This window comes from Caretta caretta, chromosome 27 (assembly GCF_965140235.1).
Source record: "Caretta caretta isolate rCarCar2 chromosome 27, rCarCar1.hap1, whole genome shotgun sequence".
NCBI lineage: Eukaryota > Metazoa > Chordata > Testudines > Cheloniidae > Caretta > Caretta caretta.
Window position 1 is genome coordinate 7,299,470 of NC_134232.1, and position 18,320 is coordinate 7,317,789.

Sequence of the window (18,320 nt, forward strand, 5' to 3'; positions counted from 1 at the left end):
GGTCCCCCTCGGTCTCCCCAGCTGCTCACCGCACCCAGCTCCAGACTGCTCCAGCCCCAGCTCCACCACTCGGTCTCTGCATGGCTGCTGCTGCTCTGCCTCCAGCTCCCTGGCCCCTCTCTGGCTCTGGTTGCTGCAGCTCTGCTCCCAGGACAGGTCTGCTCTGCAGGCTGCTTCTGTGACTCTGCTCCCAGCACTGACCTGCTTCCTGGGCTGCTTTTCTGGCCCCTCTGGCTCTGGTCGCTGCAGCTCTCCTCCCAGGGCAAGTCTGCTCGATCTGGGCTGTGCCTCTGGCTTTGGAGCTGCAGCTCTGGTCCCAGGACAGGGTCTGCTCTCTCTGGGCTGCTTTTCTGGTCCCTCTGGATCTGGCCCAGCTCTGCTCCCCAGCTTAGCTTGGGCCCCTGCTTTCTCCTTAGCTCAGCCCCACTCTGTCTGACCCAGGCAAATCCAGCTCACACGGAGACGGGACCTCCCTGGCCTCCTGACTCCCTGATTAGCCTGCCCGCCCTGTCATTCAGGCTGACCTGGAGCATTGGCCTCTCCCCATTGTTCCTGGGGACTGTCAGTCTCAGGGTCCTGATTCCCCATCGACCCTTCCCCTTTTAGTACTGGGAGCTAGCCACCAAAACACCCCACTGACTGTTAGTAAGGGGGCAACAGTCCCCTTACACATGCATCTGATGAAGTGGGTTTTAGCCCATGAAAGCTTTTGCCCAAATAAATTTGTTAGTCTCAAAGGTGCCACAAGTACTCCTCCTCCTTTTTGTTGATACAGACTAACACAGCTATCACTCTGAAACCTAATAATCTTTGAATATGGATAAATACAGTACAGACTAAATGGGAGATTCTTAGTCCATCACATCTGCAAAGGCATATAATCGGTCTGGGATAGATGATAAAGAGATGAAAATCAAACAACATACGCACATATATATACAATGAGCTCGATTCAAAAGCCATTCTGTACATGGAACTCCCACTGAATGTTTTCTGAATGCAGAATCAGGCCCCATTGTGTTTTTGGAGTGTGAATTCATGTTTAAAGGACACAATGACCATCTGATAAATTATTATTGTGTTCCTGGCATAGCTGTGAACATAAGTTATATCAAGTCACTACTAGACTTTATAGTCTGTTTAAATGCACTGATAGCATGAGAATATTACTACACTATTAAAAATGTATCTTCTATCTTTCAACCTCAGATTGGGTACAGGTGTTGTCTTCATCATTTTAGTTGTACATCCCAACAGTTCTAGTTTCACTTATATTAGCCCATTCCCTGAAACAGATATATAAAAATTGGGAAAGTCATTCATATTCTGAGCCCCTCCAATGCATCTCCTTGAACCGGCAGTCGGTACATAGTGATAGTATCTGCTGAAACTGAGCATTCAGCCAAGGTGACAGCCACTCACCTCATTAAAGCAAGTTGCTGCTTTTATCAGTGCCAGGGTAAAGAATATATTTACCATCTCCGGTATGGAGCTTCTTGGTAAACAGGATTTAGTAGAAAAAATAACATACAGCTGCTCCCAGTGGAAATCCTGGCTGCTTTAGTAGATTTCTGCACAGCTCTCCTGTTATTTAACCCTCGCAATGCGTCTTCGACCTCTCCGCAGTTATCTTTATATCAGTGTTAATTATTTACGTTATAGCTTTCCTCAGAGTCATTAGATACTTCTCACCATGCAATGCTTTTCCCACCAGAGCTTTCACCAGAGTTATCTGCTATTTGCAAAGCCATTTAAATGCATGTCTCTCATTTATTTTTAATCCGAGCCTATTGTACTGAAAACATTCTCCCTAATATCCACTTGTGCTTAGCCCAGATGCTTTCTGACCATAGTAATTTTTGACTGGATGTACACAATTTCATCAACTAAGATGTGAATCTCTAATGCACTAGCTACTAATTACTTTACTGTTTTATCACAGATGGGACAAAACTGTGGGTTTAGGTGCAAGCTTTGACACTTGCTGTTGATAATTAGTCATGGCATACATTTTACATGAAAATAAAAAACATTTTCTTCCTTCTCTACCAAATACAGTAAAGTTAACCAGAGCACATCTGATGGATTAGGCATCAATTTTTTTTACACAGTGTATGTGCTGTAATAATTAGGCAAATTTGTAAAGCTGTGCAAATGTGTGCAGTTCTGATTCTCAGGATTCCAAGAATGTCCTTCTCCTTAGTTTTGGTCTACATGGGTTTATGCCTTCTGAATGAATGTGCCTTTGAGCTCCAAGTTTGAATGAACTCACAAACTCAAAGCAAAACTCAGGCAAAACTGCTGTTTCACCAGGCTCTGCACTGAAACCATGCACAGCCAGAAATTTCACATGGTTTTAGCATGAAATCATAAATCAGCCATGGTTCACTCTGAAGGTAACAAACAGTTTGGGCTGAGCTTCAGGTTTCATGCAGTTTTGTAACCTTTGTGCACAGTGTGAATGTTTTGCATAGGCTTCCCAACTAACACACGTCATCTGGAGCTTTGAATCCCTGTACTGTAATGATGCTGATCATCTCAGTTATTGAACTTTCCCTGACCTTGAGTATACATGCCTGACAGGTGCAGTGTCATGAAGTTCATTCTTACTAGTATAGTGAGGGGAAACCAATTCCTCCATTGTTCCAACGTTCCCGCACCACAGAACTTGCCATTCAGAGCTCAGACAACCTGTAAAACTGAGAGAGTCATTTCTGTGGGCTTTCAGGCATCAGTTTAGTCCCAAATTTACCATCTTAACCAGATGAAACCGTAAATCGCTGTAAAAGGGGAGGAAAAAACCTTTTGTAAATATGAAATCCTAGACCAGAGCTAGCCAGGCTTCACTCACTCACAGTAATTTTTGCCAGAGGCAAAGATGAAGCACTCTGATGGACTGCAACAGAAACAATAACTAGTACTGCTTCCTGTGCCCAGAGGGCACGTCCATACCTACGGAAGGACTATTAAAAACCTCTGATGCGTTATGTGTGCTAATTGGATCATATCCTGATAGAGAAGTTGGGTGGGGTAATATGCTTTATGGGACCCACTTCTGTTGGTGAAACAGACAAGCTTTTGAGCTACACAGCACTCTTCTTCAGGTCTGAGAAAGGTACTTATAAATAAAATGCGGTACATATCAGTCATCGATAGCGCCCCGGAGAGTTAGCTATTGTGTTGTGTAAGGCTTCTTGTCCCACTCTCAAGGTAGAGCTGATGTTGAGCTCAGAGCGTGGTAAGCCCTCATCAACAATTAAGATGAAAAATCACTATGTATTTTCACTACATTAATTGTGGCACAGCTTGCCACTGATTTGACTAATAATAGGACAAGTGTGTGAAGACTTGCTTGCATTTTGTTTGCTCACGGTGAGCTTGATTTTTTTTCCCCAGTAAAATGGGAATTGACAAGGTGTGGTAGCTATGTGAAGCACAGTTTAGTTCCCTTGTGCTGAATTTCAGAAACAAGCAGCTAAACCTAGGCTTGTTGACTTTGCAGAGAGCTACTGTAGAGATAGTGGTTGCTGAGGCTGATTCTCTCATGAGAATAGCTTTGAAACTGAAGTGTGACCATGTGAAACAGCTCTTAATTGACTTTCCCTGACAGAAGTGAACAGATTTGGAGGATGTTATGGAGGAAATTGAGATAATGGGACCTGGGTCAGCAGCACTGCAGCTGGGATGGTCTTTTTCCTTCCATTAATAAGACTGGAACATCCATTGTCCCATCCTCTCAGCAGAACAGAAAAGGAAAAACAAACAAACAAAACGGCTAAGTATCGTACTCAAATTTAACACATGCTCTTCTAGCTACATACAATTAAGCAACAAACCTCCTGCCCTCCAGATTTTTCTTTTAGCCTGTTGTGCTTCTAGCCTTCTTCTTCCCTGAATGCTCAGCGTGAGTTTTCTAACCAAAGCGAAGGCTAATGGGCATTGAAGGGAAACACTATCATTCTAGATTATCCCACAAGGGAGCCCCTCAGCGGTGACTGTTTAATAATAGGACACAAGAAAAGCTCTTGCCTGATTTTTTAACCAGCGTTGTAACCAGTAATGACTTCTGCAGACCATCAGTGTAGTACCGTTAGCCAGTTGTATTATGTGATATATAATATAAAACTATATACTGGGAGACCATTTTTTAAGGTTTATGCATAAGGGGGCAAACTTATCATTGTGCATTTATCGTTCACTCTGCACTTCTGGACCTAAATGTTGCTATAATGCTAAGGCATTTTTTGCATAGACTTTTATTTTAGAACCTTTCATGCAATGATTTCAAAGCGATTCACAGACTTAGGAAGGAAGGTGTTGTTATCTCTGTTATAGATGGGGGGAAAATGAGGCACAGAGAGTTGAAGTAAGCAAAGCACTGGGAGTCAAATGTAGATCCCAGGTCTCCTTACTCCTTGTCTGCCTCTTAACCACATCAAACATGTTCAGAATCTTTCAGCTAGAGTCTCCTTTTCTCTTTGCCTGTGTTGATCTCAACAAAGGTAAGGAAGGGACAAGGTAGGCTGGTAGCTTCCTTTGCATCCCCTTAATTCTGGCTCCGGCCCCCGGGGCTGCACTAAATTTCCCAATCTTGTCATCTCTCTCTATGGGCCATTGCTCCAGTGTAGAATAGCTGGCGACATTCCCTTCTTCTCCTGACACCTCTGTGCTGGTCAGAGAACGCTCCCACACACAGTTACACCACTGTGTAAAAAGGTGTTTAGGGTAAGGGAGCATTTGGGCCTTCAACCAGGGCGGGATTAACCCATAACTGGGCCCTAAGCAAACATATACGTTTGGGCCTCTACCTTCGAATATGAATAACGACAGACAGCTGATACATGGAGAGAAGGGGAAAAAATACACTTCGGTGATGTTCCCTCTCATACATGCCCTGGCAGTAAATTCCCATCCCAGCCTGTTCACGTGCTGCTGTTAGGGAAGGAAGTGGTTTCTTTAACCAGTGGCCCCGCTGGGAACAGCAAAGAGAGTTTCAGCTGTGTGTGAAGACTGTCTCTGCCCACTCATCCGCTGATGCAGGAAACTTCACTCACCTGAACGAGCAGTGTTGCAACCTGGCACATGGGGTTGCCACAGAACTCAAATTTGTCCCAGCCGCCCCTCCATCATGACACGTGCTGGGTCACAATGCCACTTACTCAAGTGAGTGAAGCTCTTTAAGTTCATGAATCGGTTAAAATAAAATAAAAATCCACTCCCCCCCCACACACACATATTTAGACCCTATGCACATGCCTAGTTTGTATATTCATCAGCCTGGCTCTGCTTTCCTCTCATAATAAAATGCTCTCATGGTATATCTGTTCAGATTTAAAATAATGAAAATTACAGAGGTCACAGCTTTGCTCCTGTACAGTGAGATCCCCAGGAGGGAGTGAATTGCTGTATGATCAAAAGTGTTACCTCCTTCCAGTACCTACCAGGTTGTATAGGCAAAGCAGAGCTAGGAAATCTCAGCTGCATTTGTATTTATTAAGCTTGGCCCATGAATACATGTAATGAGAAATGCTCTATATCTACAGAAATGAGGCAATGCCACTTTTTCTCCCTCGCTGTCTCAAGAAGGATTTATCCTGCATGGAGTCGATTTTAGCTAGGCACATTTCTGTTTTAAAATTGAAACTTTTAAATGTGTGGTTGTGTCTTTTAGGGGGACAGTCACCCTCTTTTCACCCTCCTAAATAAGAAATGCAAAAGAGAGGTACTAATCTGAGGGAGCAGAATGTCATTCATTAAAAATGTCTTAGGAAAAATGGCCTGCTGTGCACTGTGCATTTTTACTAAATGAGGGTGCAGTTCTATCCTCCTAAGACTCTGGCTTACGGCTTTATTGCGGAGGCCTTGGACAGCTGCAGTAAGAGTCTCAGAGGTGCTGAGCACTTGAAGATAAAAGGAGCTGCAGGCACTCAGTATCTTTGAAAATCAGGCCACTGGAGTCTTGTTGAGAGCACAATGCAGAGGAATAAATCTTTTGCAGTAAATTTCCCTTCAGTACACAGAGAATTAGGCATACAGCCGCTGTCTATTAATATTAATAGGAGACTTCTTGCTAATACCCCAGGAAAGCTCTATAAAAATTAATGAGAGCTACTAGTCCTCTTTGTTTCACCTTTGCAGAATCAAGTCAGTTCATATCAGTCTTCAAAACTCTTAAGTAAAGGTAGCTTGGTAATAACATCTTGTAGGAATTAGGGTGCAGTAGCAATCTAAACCGAATGTATGAAGCTGTAAACCAGTATCTTGAGTTGCCATGGTTTCCAGTGGAATTACCTTATATCATCATCCAGCGTAGGTATTTTACATTCTTTTTTCTCTCCCTACGTCTCCACAAAATCATGCTGCAGATGGAGCTCTTAGTTAATCACAGTTCCGGAAGCGACTATTTCTATATATTACCCAGCAAACTTATGTGTTTGTGCAAATTAGCAAAAATATGACGTTTGTATTTTTGATATATAGCCTAGTCTCTCTGGGAAATAATAATGCCGAAATGAAAAGGAACGGATGTAGAAAGTTTGGAGACAACAAGCAGGAGATAGTGTAGATGACTCGTATAAAAATTCATTTACACCTCAGTACTGCAAACTTCTTAAAATGCTGCTGCTTTCTTGTGTCACACATTGGCTTTTTTTAATAGTCTAAATTTCGCTTCAAATTGCATATCTTGGTTTGTCATTGTGGAGATACGTTTAATTGTTGAATGCATTCATTCGTCTATTTTCAGTAACCTGAGACTCCCTGAAGTCTCTAAGCAATACATTCTTCTTTATAAGTAGCTGGTGTGGTAAAGTGTTCTCAGAAAAGATGGGGACAAACCTGAGGGTGGTTTTGTTTGTGTGTTTAATGGATTTTATTCAGGGAGGTGAAACTGCCATTTCAGTTTGAGGAAGAGAAAAATTACAGTTTTAACAAGAATTTTTTTAATCCCTTGTGCACATGCGTGTGTGTGTGTGTGTGTATAAAAAAAACACACATTGTGTATATACTATACATATATACACATATACACCCACTCTCTCTCTTTCTCTCTCTCAAGTCCAAATTTCAAAACGCTCACACCCAGCAGCTCCCATTTAGGTACTGAAATGAAGTGGCCATATTTCAGAAGCAGCCATTGTTTCCAAAGGGAGCTGCTGGGTGCTAAGCCCCACTTCTTTAGGAGCTGAAATGGGAGCTGAGCGCTTCTGAAAATCTGGTCCTTACTGGACTCCAGTACTGTGCCATTTTCTGTTTTCATCAATGAAACTCTGTCTCTTTCCTTCATAGCTCAATACCCCCATTTCTGTTTTACACCCCAATTATCTATTTGCTAGTAAGAAAATTAGTTCTTCCATATAGTACCTCTCTCCAGGCTCAATATCCCATTCTGTTTGATACCCGAATTATTTTTTGATCAATACAGATAAAATGTACCACTCCCTGTCATTATTATTCTTTTTATGTTTTAGTGGCTGCAGACTCGTTTGTTAAGGCACATTCACACAAGAAATCAAATACATTAATCACAGATTTAGCTCAAGAAATCAAATCTCTTGGTTCTGTCTTATTTTCGCCAACACTTTCAGCGCTAGTGTGCTCTGCATGCCCCCAATCACGTATATATGCCAAGGCACTCAGCTCACTGGGACACAGACACCAGGGATATGGTGTTGTGGTTAGTTATTTTACGGTGCCCAAAGGGGTGCTGGGTGCTGTACATCACAGATAAAAAGACATGAGGCCAGATTCTCCCCTAGCTTGCACTCTGTGCAGTCATTTTCACCTGCACGCAGCCAATGTAGGGTGGGTACAAAATGCTATCCAGTCAGAATGCTAGCATTGTGCACAAACTTCACACGGGTGAAATGTTGGTACAAGTGGGCAGGAGTGGTAGTTTGGGGCACAGTTGTGCTCCTGGTATAATAAATGTAATAAGATGTGGGTATTTTCATTGCAATATCCCATTTCTTTATCAGGATAAACTGGGAACAAGCTTGGGTTCCAGACGTTGGGTCATCATAAGTCCTTCAGTTAATTAAACTGGCAAACGCTGCCTGTACCAAAGCATAGTAAATTTGCTGTGCTGCCATCATTGGGAATAGTACTGTTCGGCATCCCAGAAGCCTGCCTGGAATGAATAGGGCCGTCTTACTCCACTACGTTCAGTGTAATCGCTATAAAATAGCGAGGGAATTTATCACAGCTTGACGAAACGAGCATAGGAGACCCATTACCTTGTGTAAGTAACCCTGTAGACCGTCATAAAGAAATGCCGCTGTTCCTTGAGTGACTCTGTTTAGTCACATTCAGAAGTACAGATTCAAGATATGATAAAAAAAACATGCTGCTAACCAGGGTGGGAAATGTAGCAGGGACTGTTGAGGGCAGTATAAGCTAGCGTTGTAATAATAATCAGAGTGAAAGCATTAGACTAAATACAGCTGTGGCATTGGTGGAAAATGTGAAAGAAGAAAAGTGATGGTTTAACTTGGTCTCAGGTGGTGGGTCTGCTCTTTTAATGAAGTGCTGAAATGCATTTTTGAACTGAAAGAGTTGGGCAGGGTTGCAGTCCCAGTGTCAGTCTGCACAGAAGATGGGAAATGCTGCCTGGCCCATGAAATCTCATGCTCAAATAAATTTGTTAGTCTCTAAGGTGGCACAAGTCCTCCTATTCTTTTTGCCACCCAGGCAGATTCTAAACCGTGATTAATGACATGGAGATCCGAAATAATTGTGGCCACCCGAAAAAGACTTTACCATGAATAGAGTAGCTCACGGTTACCAGCTTGAGATAGACGCAGCCCAAACGCTAACAGAGACAATGCTGTGTTTGTGTTTTGTATACGGTAAAGGTCACATTTTAATCAGCTAAAACGTACATCTAGTTTGCTGCTTCTCATTTTGCCACCACCCTCATTTCCCTCCAAGCCTCCTCCCTCAGGCCCTGGTCCAGCAAAATACTTAAGCCTGTGCGTAACTTTAAGTACACAAGAAGTTCCATTGACATCAAAGCATCTGCTTGCTGCTTTGATGCACCAGGGCTTTCGTACATCCTTTGCACTCCACTGTGGTTAGAACTGGCTGTATCCTGACCCAGGTTCTCTGCCAATGGATCTGCAAGATGTTCTGGTGGTTCTAAAACTGTTCGGGGCCGCACTTTTTTCAAATGGCCTTTCATTGTGGTCTGCCATCAAAGTATTTTGACTCCAGCTAGTTTTATTGATCAGGCAATTGGACTGCAGTAAAACAACTTGCACTGTGGATGATTGTGAGAGAGCAGAGGAAGTGAGGGAGCTGTTTGCAGGAGACTTGAAGCCTGGAGCAGACTTGCTAAATGAGCTAACCAGAGACACCAGGCACAGGTAGGGAACCTCAAGTAACTGGTTCCTTGTAAGAAAGCTGAAGCAGTTGTTTGAGAGGGGAGTCAGCTCAGAGCAGGACAGCTGCAAGCCAAACACCAGGGTGGGTCACACCCTAAGAACTAATATAGAAAGAGGACTATGAATGAACCCCTTGTCACACCCAGGCTGTGAGGTAAGAGCCAGGCCTCAGGACAGATTTTGGGGACTTTGAGTTTTGCTTTTGAGTTTATATGTCTGAATAAACCCTTACCCCAATAAGGGACAAGCAACATTTGAAGGAACAAGTGTGTGGAGTCTCTGTAGAGGGAGAATAAAGGGCACCCCGGCAACAAGAGGGCACTCAGACCAACTCATTTACAATAACCCTGCTGCTCAACCCAATCTAATTAGTCCACTGGTCTCTCCCAAATGGTAGCACTTTATAGTGATTACTCTAAGGAATTTTTAGGTGACTGCTCCCCGAAACCATTGAAAGTAAAAATATAACTGTATGTCACTCTATCTTGAGTTGATGTACCATCCAATAATTCTTTAGACTCTGGACTAAAAACCGCTGTATGCTGTACAATTTTCATATCTGAACACTGAAAACGCACATTGAAATAATCCATTCTGTATCACTGTCCGCAGGAAAAAGATGCACCTTGAACAGAAATTTATCAAAGAAAACAAGAATGTTTGCTACATTAAAAATGCCTCTTAAAGCATCCTTGTTATGACCATATGATGGGTTGGATCAGAAACCCCCTGGGAGCTCCCACCTGATGTGCCAGGACTACTTCTGCCCCTGCTTTCCTGCCCAGTCAACTTAGGACTTCAGTGCCCTGCCTGGTTTGAGCCAGACCCACTAGCCTGCTGCAAACCCAGACCCACGTCTGAACCATGTCACCTAACAGCGGAAGGCTTAACTGAAAGCAGCTTACAGATGTGTGCCTGTCATTAACACTCAGATGCCCAACTCACAATGGGGTCCAAACCCTAAATAAATCTATTTTACCCTGTATAAAGCTTATACAGGGTAAACTGATAAATTGTTCACCCTCTATAACACTGATAGAGAGATATGCACAGCTGTTTCCCCCCCCCAACTATTAATACATACTCTGGGTTAATTAATAAGTAAAAAGTGATTTTATTAAGTACAGAAAGTAAGATTTAAGTGGTTCCAAGTAGTAACAGACCGAACAAGTGAATTACCAAGCAAAATAAAATAAAACCCGCAAGTCTATGTCTAATAAAACTGAATACAGACAAAACCTCACCTGTTCCAGTAAGCTTCCTTTTACAGACTAATCTCCTTCTAGTCCGGGTCCAGCAATCATTCATACACCCTATAGGTATTGTCCTTTGTTCCAGTTTCTTTCTTGGGGGTGGAGAGGCTCTCTCTTTAGCCAGCTGAAGACAAAATGGAGGGGTCTCCCACGGGCTTAACTAGACTTTCTCTTGTGGGTGGAGACCCCCTCCTCTCGCCAATGCAAAGTCCAGCTCCAAGATGGAGTTCTGGAGTCACCTGTGCCAGTCACGTGTCAATGCAAGACTCACAGTTTTTACAGGCAGAAGCCACTGCCCACCTGGCATCTTGAATGTCTCCGGAAGACATCTTATGTGGATTGGAGCCTTCCAAGATGCACTGTTCCCTAAGTGCTTCTTGACTGGGCACTTAACTTGGCAAATTCCTTTCTCCAGGAACTGACCAAATGCTCTACTAAGGTTATTTAGAAATCAAGCCAGGATGTGGCCAATATTTATAACTTCGAATACAAAAATGATACGTGCAAACCAATAGGATTAATAGATTCAGTAGATCATAACCTTTACATAGATATGTTAGATGGCATATGTAGCATAGAACATATTCCAGTTATGTCATATATATTCATAAGCATATTTCCATAAAGCCTTATGGGGGGCACCGTCACAGACCAGGCCTCAAATTTAAAGATCTACAATGACCAAAATAATCTTTAATAGAGGGCCTGATTCTCCTTGAACCTTGTGCAGTAATTTACCCTTATGCAAAGGGGGTGTAAAAAACTTCAAAAGCAGGATCAAACAAGAACAGGTGGTGCAGTGGAGAATCAGGCCCAACATATCCAGCAGGTTAAGGTGCTAAATATATTTTAAATCCAGGATCATGGGAGTGCTTAATTTAGAGAAGGCTTAGTTACTCTATCTATTACATATATTTCTTAAGTATTCCTGAGATTTCTTGTCACAGTCTTAAGGCCACACCTGTTTACTTAAAATACAAAGTAATCCATTCGTAACAGCCAGTGAGTCAGTTGAAATGCTTATAAACTAATCTAAGACATAAGGATTTCTTCTTTGCTAACAGAGATTCACCTTGTCAAACTCATATTAAAAAAGTGGCTTTAAATCCTTTTTTTTTTAAATAGTTAATATCTTTTGTTGCCTTTAAATCTAAAGGGTGGCCATAGATTTTCCAATTCCATCCATGATGCTTCCCTGGGCTGCTTCTGTTATCTGCCATTATTTCAGGCAGTTCAGTGCAAATGTTCCCCTGAAAGAGTTCTTGGTGAGAATTCATCTACATAATCCTGGATAAACTAGAGACGTTTTGCTTCTCTGGGACAGCCAAGTGTTCACTGTAGTCTGAGGCATGTACTCTCCTGTACATAATAAAATACAGGCACAATGTCACCAGTGCAAATAGAATATTAAACAAAAAATAAACCTTGAGAAATATTAATATTACATCAGGATCATTAGCAGAATTTCAGAGTTTCAGCTGATTTGCAACACTGAGATGACTGCTGATCAAAGAGATGGGAGGAAACTTGGTAACTTTCTATCATGAATCATAATGTTGGTAGAGATTGTTAATGCCCTGTTAAAGGAGGTTAGAGTGCCAACTTTCGCCAAATGAGGGGGTTGTTAGGCACATGCACAGTAAACGGTCTCTCGACGTCTGAAGACCTTGCTAGCTACCATCCTTTTTCTGCCCTGCCCTTTCTGGAGAAGATTGAGAATGTGGTTCCAAGAAAATTTGAGAGTCAGATTTCTTTGATCCTGTCTCAGTCCTTGACCTAGATTTTAGCCTCCATGTGGATATGTCTGTGGTGGTTTTATTGGTAGCTGTTCACCTCCTAACAAGAGACAAAGGTCAAATGACCTTGCTGATTTTATTACGTCCATCAAAAAACTTTGGTCACAGGATTTTGTTGATTTGACTGCAGACCCTTGCAGGGTAGACCAGTCTGCATCAGAATGATTCCATGCCTGCCTTTTAAAGACGTCCCAGAGTGTGGCACTGGGCAATTACCCCTTGGGCTCTCTTCTATGGGATTCCACAGTTTTCTGTTTTGCCATTTCTCCTGATGAGTATACATGTCAAGCCATTGGGTGATAGTGAAGCAGACTGGGCTATGATAGCACCAATATACAGATCCTATGTACAATCCTGTGTCTTATATTCATCAAAAATTAAGTGCATCGCATATCTGTTTGACTGAGATAGGGTCTTTGTTAAGGCTTTCAGTTAAGATTGGACGTCTTTCTAAAAGACATTCTCCAGTTAAACCACAAATTAAACTTGATACAGAAATCACTGTGTGAAATTCTCTAGCCTGTGTTATGCAGATGATCAGACAAGATGATCATAATGGTCCCATGTATCCGTAGTCTCAGGGACTGACTTTTGGTTGTGTGTTTAGTACCTAGCACAATGTGGTCCTGTCTATGATTGGAATCCCTAGTCTCTACTGTAATATAACAAAATCATTGTAATAATTATAATATGAATGACTTTGTCTAGATAAGGCAGAGGTGAGCAAACTACGGCCCGCGGGCCATATCCGGCCCACAGGACCGTCCTGCCTGGCCCCTGAGCTCCCGGCCGGGAAGGCTTGCCCCCGGCCCTTCCCCCACTGTCCTCCCTCCCCCGCAGTCACACCGCCGCGCAAGCAGCACCCACCCACCTACCAGGCTTTCCAACAAGCCTGTCTTGCCGATTTGAGCGGCTTAATAAGGGGGCGGAGGGGGGGGAGGAGTTCTTGGGGGGCAGTCAAGGGACAGGGGGCAGTTAGATGGGGTGGAGGTTCGGAGAGTGGGGCTGTCGGGAGACAGGGAGCAGGGGGGTTGGCTAGTGGGTGGGGTCCTGTGGGGGCAGTTAGGGATGGGGTCCCGGGAGGGGGGGTCAGGGGACAAGAAGTGTGGGAGGGTAGGGGGATCAGGGGTCCCGGGGGGTCTGTCGGGGGCAGGGGTGTGGATAGGGGCGGGGCAGTCAGGGGACAAGGAGCAGGGGGGCTTAGGTAGGGGGTGGGGTCCTGAGAGGGGGTGGTCAGGGGACAAGGAGCTGGGAGGTTCTGAGGGGGGCAGTCAGAGGGCGGGAAGTGGGAGGGAGCAGATAGGGGGTTGGGGCCAGGCTGTTTGGGGAGGCACAGCCTTTCCTACCTGGCCCTCCATACCGTTTTGCAACCTCGATGTGGCCCTCTGGCCAAAAAGTTTGCCCACCCCTGAGATAAGGTGATTTGATTTTAGTTGGCAGAAGAAAGCAACCAAAGAACATCACAGGGTAGGGATCTTGCCCCAGAATTAGGGAATGCACCTGTCCTTGTCACACTTCTTCTGGATCTTCAATTACTTTTAGATTTCCAGGTGACTTCTGTGGTTCAGTGTACAGTTGTTCATCTCTCCATGGCAAAATCAATTAAACCATTCTTCTTTACTGCAGACTTTACTGCTCCAAGGTATTATTGAATCAACTAGCTTGGAAAGAGTGGGATATTCATACAAATAAGAATAGCACCTATACTGTTGTAAAATTACAAAGATTTTGAATTCTCCTGCTTTACAACCTAAGCTGATCAGTGTTTTATCCCATAGGGTCTGATATTGCACATATAGGTGCATTTCCTATTTTGCCTGTGTTATTTCTTGCATAGCGTTTAACGAACTCTATATCCGTTCACAGTTAATCTCTATAATAAAACTCCAGGATTGTCGTTCTGAAGCCTAGAATGTCTGCTGAGTCAGTGTGAAGTGATAGAGACAGCCACAGGCATGGCTGAAAGCTCTTTTGGTTCCGAATATCACCAGGTTGAATCATCACAGGGTTGTGTGATCTGTTGCTATACAATTTTTAAATTCTCAGTCATTTTAATCACACCCATGTGGTGCAGCAGAAAGGCATGCCATGCCAAAAGTCCTACATAATTATGCTGTCCGAGTAACTCAGTCAACCCACACCCTTATTCTGCAGCTAATTTACATACAACAATTTCATTGGTTATATGAGGGAGACTGCACAGATGGTGGATTACTTGGCCCAGCTGCCACAGTTCTTCAAAACCACCCACACAACAACACAACCAGCACACACAATATCCCCAAACACACACAGCGCCTCACTGCAGCATCCACCCATCATTCGCCACCTGCACGAATCAGCACAAATCTCCCAGCACAGAACAACCCCCACACAAATCAACAACTCTCCCAGCCCTTCACACACATTTGCCCACCTTCCTTCTTACTGTCTGCGAGAACCAGATGGAGTGTTGGAGTCCAAAGGTTCTGTGGTAGTTGGAATGTGACAGCTGATCAGAAGGTAGGAGTAACAGCTGTACAGGGTAACAAAGAGGCGGTTGTGTCTCCAGCCAGGGGGACAGCCCTCTGTACAAACTGTGGGGAACATGGACTTTTAAGTTCTCAGCCATTTTGACTTTATAAATTATACAACACAAAATCCCAAAGCACAACCTCCCCAAACACAAGTCAACACAACTGCCCTTCGTTCATCACCAACACAACTCGATAGCACGACCTCCTAGACACAACAACACAACCAGAACACACAATAACCCCAAACACAGATAGCTCCTCACCACAGCAAACATCCCTCATTCGCCACACACACAAATCAGTACAAAATCTCCCAGCACTAGACGCATACTCGCCCACCCTCACTCAAATTTACCATAAACTTGAGCAGCAAAGCTGCATTTCCTGACTGGTACATGAAATAAATCATTGGTGCAAAATTCAATCAGTTAACTTCAGTGATCTAATGATCTTTCAAAAATGCCCACCGTGAATGGTGAATCTTTGTGCTCTGTGTGTGTGCTGGGCAGGACATTGGCTTAGAGCATTTTTGTTTTTTCAGGAGACATTTTTGCAAACTGGCTTCCTTTTAAGAGAGACGTTTCCGAGATGTCTAGTAGAAAAGGAGACACTTGTCTTTGCTGGGATAGGAAGTACTGTGTGCACTGCAGTTCTAATAGAAGTGCACTGTGGAGCTCTGAATAAAATATGAACATGAGTCTCCTGGAAAAGCGAATTCACTGGGCCCAGTGTCAACTGTCTGTATGTCGGAGGGTTTTCATCAAATTAGCTTCAAGAAAGGCAACTTGGATGTAAATCAGGGAGCTTGGAATTTACAGAGCACAAAGCAAATCTATTGTGGCTGATGCTCACTGACACTGCCAGAGTTGTATAAAGGGGCCTTAGTGTAACAGTGCCTTAAATTGGGAGTTAGTGTAATTTACACCTATTTTAAATCCCCTTTACTTTGCTGGAGTGATAGAAAGTTATCTTCATGTAAAAGAGAATCAGGCCCGTTAGCTCTTTATCTTCATCATCCATTGTAATCTTTGGGCACATTGAGAATTTTTCTCAAATCACAAAACTGGAATTCTGAATGTGAGGATATGTCTGTGGGCAAAGAATGTAGTTGGCAGAAGATACCTACTAAAGCAGGAAGGAAGAGATGGAGGAGTAGTTTTAGGGATAATACAGCTTTCCTTAATCTAGTGATGTTCTTCCTGTAATTCTTTTGTATTGCTACATGATGTAATGAAGTTGACAAATCAACTGGGGGTGTTCCCCCAACCCACAAGAGAGACTCATCCTCTCCAGACAAGGTGCTCAGGAAATAGCTGAATAAACCGGGTTTGTTGCATGCCTTGAAAGAGTAAAAACAAAAAAAACAACCCCACGCCCAAATCCTAGGCTTTTTTGGACAAGCAGATTAAGTGAGTTCCTCCCTCATCCTGAAAACACTGACCAGCCTGGCAGCATTCAGAGTGTTAACTGGACTCTGCTAGTTAATTTTAACTGCCGGGAATGTGAATAACAGAAGTGGATCTCTGTGAAGAAGTCAGGGCACAACCCATGCAGGGCTTTGTAGGTCAAAATTAACACCTTGGTTTGCTTTCTGTATGTGCTGTGGATAATGAATGATGGAATGTAGGGATGTGCTTGAATATCAAATTACTAACAGCATGTGAATAGTGATATTCAGTTCTCTGCCAATGCCCCTTGCTTTTCACTTTTGGGCCTCACCCAGGGTGAATTATGTGATGCTTTTGTGATTAGAATCCATGATCACTAGGGACTAAGATAGAACCACCCAGTTCATGTTCATTGGTGCCCTCGATCTGCATTTGAACCCTGGTCTCCAATGGTGAAAGCCCAGAGAAGAAACCTACCCCAAGCTGATTTGTTTATGTGGTGATGTAGTTTTCTCTTATGGTGAAATATTGTAATGGGAAGCCCAAGTTTTTTTCCTCTTAAAATGGAACTGTGAAGAGAAAAGTTTGACACCGTCACAGCTCACCCCTATCTGATGGCACTAATACGACAACATGGCATTGGGCAATCCTAATACTGATTTGTAAACTCTTCAAAGCACCAAACAAGATCAGTTACTCATTTAGGCCCAGTCATTTTTGTATGATTGATCCTTATTAATTTTTTAATTAAATTTGTAAATGTGTTTATTTTAGCATTTCTAGAGGAGCCTAATTCTTTTCTTTCCCCTTAATTAACATTCTGATCTGTGTATACAAACCGTGGACCGCATTCTCATTTAAAGTAAGGCCCCTTTATGCTGCCCTGGCAATTTCTGTAATCTCTCCAGCTGTGTGACCGATATAACAAAGAAATAATTTGCCTTTCCACTTCTGCTGATACTGTTTCTTCTCAGCCAGCAGGTGTCACTGTTAAACAGATTCAAGAATTCTAAGGCATGCAGATGAAGTGAGCTGTAGCTCACGAAAGCTTATGCTCAAATAAATTTGTTAATCTCTAAGATGCCAGTAGTACTCCTTTTCTTTTTGAGAAATTCCAGTGTTTGTGAACTCTTCAGGACCAGCTTAACCTACTGCTGAAAACAGAAGATGAGACGTGAAACAAAAGGATAAAATGTGATTAGTTTGTTGTAGCATTCCCATTCAGAAGTCGTGCCATACCTTATACAGCATTGATATAATATCAAGAATTCAAAGAAGACATATCAGAAAGACAGATATAAATGGGCATTCAAATGTATATATAGCAATAATATCCCAAGTACATTGGGCAAAATACACCACACATATTATTCCCAGTACAAGATCGTGAGTTTTCGTTGTGATTGAAGTGGACCATCAGAGCATCGATAGAGTGCCATCAAGGGGACCATAAGCAGAGTGATTAGGAAGACTTATTCCGCTCATTTGCTTTAATTTTGTTTCCTTTCTTTGGGCCAAATGATTCATCCCTGCAGTTGCCCCTTGCCAGTATCTGTTTTATCTGTCTCTGATATACTTTTCTTTCTCCTTTGCCACTTTCCATCCCCCCAACCCTGGGAGCACTATGTTTACTCTTCCCCTGATTACACATGGAGCCATGGTGTCCTGAGAGAGTTAAATGTGACCGTGTCCATTCAGTGCTGCTTGCTGGTGGCATAATCTTGGAACCTGAAATGAACCAAGCAAAGGGGTGCTCTCTTGCACTTTTCTCACATACAGAATTTGATCCTGTCCAGAGCAGGTGTGGAGTGTTGTACATGGTAAAAAATTATGAGCAGGATGGGAAGCCTGGGGGAACCCAATCCTGAATTAATAAGAATGCTGCTACACAACCACCAAGTCACTCCTGCCTTCTGGCAGGAGGGAGGCTTGAGTGGGGAGCATGTAGTTAAGAACCTTAGTGGCCTGATGAGCTCAAGCACATTCC

The 18,320-nt window shown here is 43.1% G+C and overlaps 1 protein-coding gene across 14 annotated transcripts in view; it reads left to right on the forward strand.

Moving 5' to 3' along the window:
* TANC2 (tetratricopeptide repeat, ankyrin repeat and coiled-coil containing 2) overlaps positions 1–18,320 on the forward strand; it is a 713,825-nt gene that overhangs the window by 631,865 nt on the left and 63,640 nt on the right. The window lies entirely within an intron of this gene.